Genomic DNA, 5913 nt, shown 5'->3' with positions numbered 1-5913 from the left:
CGAGCATGGGGAGGAGGGGAGACAACAGGGGTTTGTTCTTGCTGTTTCTGTTTGTTTGTTTTTTTGAGGGGAAACTGGGAAAGGAGAAATCATATGACATGTAAATAAAGAAAATATCTAATAAAAATATATATAAAGAATATATTACCATAAAAAAAGAAATACACATCAATTATTTTAATTACAGACAGATGATATTCCTATTTGTATAACCCAGCTGTTATATAGTAAATTCACAGGCCTCCTGGAAGGAACAAAAAGAGCATGTGTGAGAATGCTGTGCAGTGGCTTCTACAGGACGAAGAACCTCAAGGTGAATGGCCCCTTAATCTCTGTGCCAACCGAGTAGTCATCTTTACACATTCATGAGTGTAATAGCCAACATTGCCACAAAGCATTCTTGAGCAGTTTCAGAAATGTTAATCGCTGGCACATGTAGCATATCTCACCGCCAGTACTGAGAAACGAGTTTCATGAAACATCCCCCAAAGGGAAGTGTGGATATAAACATGTAACATCTGCAACTATCAGCACATCTGGACTAATGGTGGTCAATTGTTTCACCTAGAAACTAACTTATCAGAATCCCACCAATTTTCAAGGAAAGTAGGTCATGTGAATTAGCAGCTCTCTAAATGCCACGTGTGCCTCTCACAAGGGACCAATGAGCCTTCTCCTGGAAACTGCTAAAGAGTGAATACTGAGGTGTTGGATCATGAAACTTTACCAAACCTATCCTCTAGCTAATGCCCTTCAGATGCCTTCAGAACAGAAATGCCAAACAACCCCAGTATTTCAAAGGAGATTACCAAAAGGAGAGGGGTATGCGGCGGGGGGAGGTGGTTATTAATCTGTGAGTATTCAAATTCATATGCTCATTTCTGTGACCAGGAAGTGAGAGGTTTAAATCCCTGTTAAAGTCACCGAATTAACACAGATACGACTCGCCAAGACTTTCCTGTGCCCATCATTCCTGCCTTAGAGGTTTTGAATTCCATTTAAATATATTGAGTGGTTTCATGCTATGTGACAAGCACTGATCTTGGTGTTTAGAATCAACCAGTGAACAAGGCAAAGATCCCTGTTCTAATGGAAGTTTTAGATATAGGTGGAAGATAGAAAATAAACCATAAACACAATAAGTAAGTTATTTCAATGTATTCATGAAAGGTGGAAAATGAAATATCAGGCCAGGCTGAGACATGGAAGGTTGGAGCATAATGAAGGAAGGCAGTTTAGGCTTAAAAACAAAGAAGTGAGGGATGGAGCTCGAGTTCCTTTAAACAAGGAAAGCACTCCAGACTGAGGGCTCCAATATGTCTAAGGGAGCCAGAGGAACAGGAGAGACACTGCAGTGGGTAGAGGGGAATATGTGAATAGGAGATGAGCAGAAGCTGAAACCAGAGAGTTAGGGCCGGTCGTCTGAGTTCTGACAGTGTAGACCTTCAATGACTGTGGAAAAGCCGATCTTCACAGTGTGTGTAGAACACCTGTTTGGGAAAAAGAGAGAAACTGGAGACAGTGAATGTAGCTTCACCTTTGAGACTATGTTACTTTAAAAAATACAACAACAACAACAACAAACTGGAGGAGGAGGGCACTGTGGCTAATCCCATTTTTCTTAGGCATTTTCTTTGTGTATTACTATGAAAAATTAATACTTGCCAAATGAGTATATTACTTTTTCAAGGAGGCAAACATATATAATGCCTAATAAATGTCTACTAAATATTATGTAAAAAATTAACATATTATCGAATAATCACAACTATGAACATTCTTCTGGATAAGGTCATCTCAGAAATTATAAAATCAAAAATCAACTCTGTTATTAAAGTTAACTCATGTAAAATGACTGCCTCTTAAAATGGAGACATACCTTGCCTTTGCCACTTCTGTCTCTCTCAAATGTTCATTTTTCTAAGAAGGAATTTCAGAGTAAAGCAGAAGCCAGGCCCCATTGCCCCTCCCCAGCACCACACACCTCCTACAGCCAATGCCTCCACTGGCATGAGAGTAGAGCACAGGAGTCGGTGTGGACAGCGGGAGGGAGGTGGGGGAGAGAGAACAACTGATTCTTAGATGTCGGGTCTAAGTCTGTGACTCATTTCTTCTGAGACTCTGGTGTCTTGCTCTAATAACTTCGAGCCCAAGAGTGTATTTGCCTTTTTTCATGTTTGAAGCTTTATTTATTTATTTTACAGGGATGGGACAGCAGCAAGGTCTTGTTGCTGTGTTCTTCGCCACATTTAAAGGTCATCCAAGACATGTCATGATATCTAAGCCATAGCAAATATTTAATCTGAAAATATCTTTGGGAAAAAAAAAAAAGGTAATGTTATCTACAATCAGAGGAAGGATCTGTAAGTAAGGCTAGATTGCAGCCTTTTACTGGTGTGGGTCCCTCCTCCTAGCTACAGAAGCAATGGCATCGTGTAAGAGTAAAATTTAAAATCATATTTAATACACTACAGAGAATTTATGACTAATGCATTTTAAATCTACTAACAACTGCTAGTTTTAGAATTGTGGCTAAATCAGAAGCTGAAAATACTGTGAGAAAAATTGACTGTTTGGCTCACAAACCATCTAGTCAAACTACATTACAGCACTGATCATGGGGACCAGCAAGGACTGTGATGGCCTGGGACAGACTCTCTCAAGTCCATGTGGGTACTGTGAAGCACAGAACTGTGTTTAGGAGGTGGCAACTTTCCCAGAGAAGGGTCTGGAAAGTTAAAACATCAACAGTGTGCAGAACTGTAGTGACACCCAGGCCTGTGTACAGCAGAGGCAGTCGTGGATGCCAACGTGTGCAGATCTGCTGACCTATCAGCTGGCAAAGTTCTAGTAGTAGCCAGCGCCAGGCAATCACAACCAGACAGACACAAGGGACTTGGAGCATGCTCAATGATCGAACAGATAAAAAGGAAAATGACAATCTTCACCACAGCTGCTAGGGAGCTGCTTAGAAGGAGTTGTCTTAGTTGGTTTTCTTTTTTCTTTCAAGCAACACAAAAGCATGAAACTACAAAGAGTTGCATTAAGTTCGAACTATATGCTAACCTTCTGCTGCTCTTACATTATAGTCCACAGAAACAGTCATAAAAGGAAGCAATGCATTCTGGGCCAACAGTAGCCTGAGGTTTTTCTACAACCAGGCTTCATGCATGAAGAGCTAGTTTTAAAGTACAGATTTCTCTTGCATCAAACCAGCACCCTTAGAGGTACCCAGAGTCCTTGGACACAGCAGCAGGTTTCTCCTAGTCTGCTGGTAATTCTGTTTGTTGCCAATTTCCCATATCCCATGAGGCCCACCTTGAACGAGGAATACCATCGAACCATCTTACATAGATCATTAAGCAACAGCTGTGATACCGTTAACTTAAAGAGAAAAACATCCTTGCAGGTTATTTGGTCTGGTTTGGTTTCAGTATTCAGTTTTGAAATTAACCCAGCTGTGGAGGCATGTGTCTGTAATCCCACCATGTGGGAGGTAGAGGCAAGAGGATCAGGGGTTCAAAGCCAGTCCTGGCTACATGGGGAGTTAGAGGAATTACATAAGCCCCTACTCAACAAACACACAACAATGCTGAAAGATGGGGGTTGAAATGAGAACCTTGGTAGTCTCTGCTGGATGGGCCAATATGGCCACCAGGCAGAGCTGGTTTTTTTTTGTTTGTTTCTTTGTTTGAGATTCTGGAACATTCCATCATTCAGTCTGGATACCCCATGGTACAGGACAGAGTCTTGTCATTCTGTGAATGGGAAACACCCAGCCCCTGATTTGATGGTCCCTTCAGCTGCTGTCCCCTGATTGTCTGCAGCGTAGTGGGAAGGGCAGTGACACTTGTAGGGAAGGGGACATTGATAATAATGTGTACCCTTGTCTGTGAGGGAACACCTGATGAATTTGTGGCTGTTGGCTTAGGAAGAACTGTGGAGGGCTAGATTTAGTCTAGAAAGCAGACTGAATGCCTGACCCTGGCACTGGCTACTTAGACCCCTGAAGTTGCATAACCCACTAAGAAGATGCCCTGGCAACAGAGAAGATAAGGAAGTTGTGCCCCTTAGACCGTGGAAGGCATTCCCCACTACCTCTAGTCCCTACGTGCCCTGTTTTTGCTACCTGAATACTTGAAATGATAACTCAGCCTGTATATTCATAGCTTAAAGGCTGGGATATGTTTCCTGGTGGTTTAACAAATAATGGGCAGAGCCAGACAGGATAGCACAAACTGGTGATTCCAGCATTTTTAGGAGGTAAGAGAGTCCGGAGTTTAAGGTCATCTTTGACTACATAGCCTAGGCTGCCTGCTACCCTATCTCAATAAAATAAAATAAGGCTTGGCTTGAATATAACTCAGTGTAGAGTATTTACCCAGCATGGGTGAGACCCTGGATTCGATCCCCAGAACAGCAATTAAATAAAAGATTTACTCACCCCAAGTTCCACAACTAGAAATTAGACTAATATTTGAACCCTGGCCTTTAGACTAAGCAATGCAGGTATATCGCTGGGCAACTTCTCAGCAATCAGGTCAAAGTGTGCAGTGGATAAGGAGCACTTTACTGCAGCTTCTGCAACCTTCGGGACTTCCCAGGACCATGCTCCTCACTCCCGGGGTGGCCTCCAGCACCTCAGGTGCTAGTCACTCCTCTCGTGGAACTGAAAATACTTGCAGTACTTTGCAAAGGTCAACTGTTGCTAATAATCTATCCTCCCGAGGACTCAGACCACAAGAGCACACACGTATATGTGAGAGTGTGCACATAAACATGTATACACACCCATGCACACATACACACACACATACACATGTACACATGCATGCACAGACATTAATCTGGCTGGTTTAAAGGCAATTAAGAGTCAGGGAAGTAGGTCAATTGTAGAACACAGATTCCAGAGGATTAAGTAAACCCCCTCAGTGCAGGGCCAGAGAAAGGCGGGATCTGCCCCCAGGGAATTAATTCTAAGGACCTTGACAGAATGAACAAAGCTAGGGTAGCAGGCAGGGTTAAACAGAAAAGTTCTCTAGGAGAAAGAACTAGTTAGGTGGTTTGACTGGTGTAACTTGCATATGTTTATCCTCAGCACCTTCCGGGTCAGCAGCCGTTCCCCAGGACACAGTAAAGAGGGCCGGCCAGGTACAACGCCCACCAGTAAAGACCACCCATGCCGCTTCAAAAGTATTTTTGGTATTGGGGCTCTGCCTTCTTCCCAAGGCCTTTCCCACCGCTTTGTTGGTAGTAGCCCTTCAAAGACGCGTGAAAAAGCCCCAAACTTTGATACAAACTCATGGCTGAATGAATATGAGCATGGACTTTGGGCATTCCACACATTTTGGAGAGCTGTTTAAAACCAGTCAGGGAAACGGAGTTGCCAACTCACCCCTGCCCCGGGCTGGTTAATTAGGTCTAATAAGGCCGACTTCTCCAGACTTTTACAGAATCAAATAAGAAGTGAATGCGAACTCCCCGGCACCATGCCTGTCACACTGGGGCACTCCGCGAGTGGCAGCGCCCTGTTATTAAGTGAAAGAGAAAGAAGCATCGAGGGCGTGGCATGTGCACGGGCGTGGCATGTGCACAAGCATGGGGTGTTTGCCTAGCCTTTGTGACGATCTAAGTTCCATCCCCAGCACTTTTTATTTTATTTTTAATTATGTGTATGTGGGTGTGTGCACATATGTGCATGTTGTGAAGGCCAGGGCCCTCATTTGTCCCGAAGCTAGAGTTTCAACTGGATGTGAGTAGTTGCCCTATGCAAATGCTGGGAACCAAACTCCAGTCCTCTACAAGAGCACCGGCTCTCAGCCATCTCTCCAGCTCCTAGAGGTTTCTTTTAACAGAGGCATTTTTATCTATCTTAAACCAGGAGCAACAAATCTATGAAACAATCCTTTCTAT

General features: G+C 43.4%; 1 long non-coding RNA gene across 1 annotated transcript; it reads right to left on the bottom strand.

Moving 5' to 3' along the window:
* Nucleotides 1-1142: 1142 nt before the first annotated feature.
* On the bottom strand, nt 1143-5532 carry LOC116070924. The gene is made up of 2 exons (XR_004110634.1): nt 5396-5532; nt 1143-1490 (listed from the first exon to the last, which is right to left on the bottom strand). It is a non-coding gene; the product is annotated as an uncharacterized LOC116070924 (long non-coding RNA).
* Nucleotides 5533-5913: the final 381 nt, after the last annotated feature.

The sequence above is a fragment of the Mastomys coucha genome, unplaced genomic scaffold, assembly GCF_008632895.1.
Source record: "Mastomys coucha isolate ucsf_1 unplaced genomic scaffold, UCSF_Mcou_1 pScaffold22, whole genome shotgun sequence".
Taxonomy (NCBI): Eukaryota; Metazoa; Chordata; class Mammalia; order Rodentia; family Muridae; genus Mastomys; species Mastomys coucha.
This window is presented reverse-complemented; position numbering and strand designations above follow the sequence as displayed.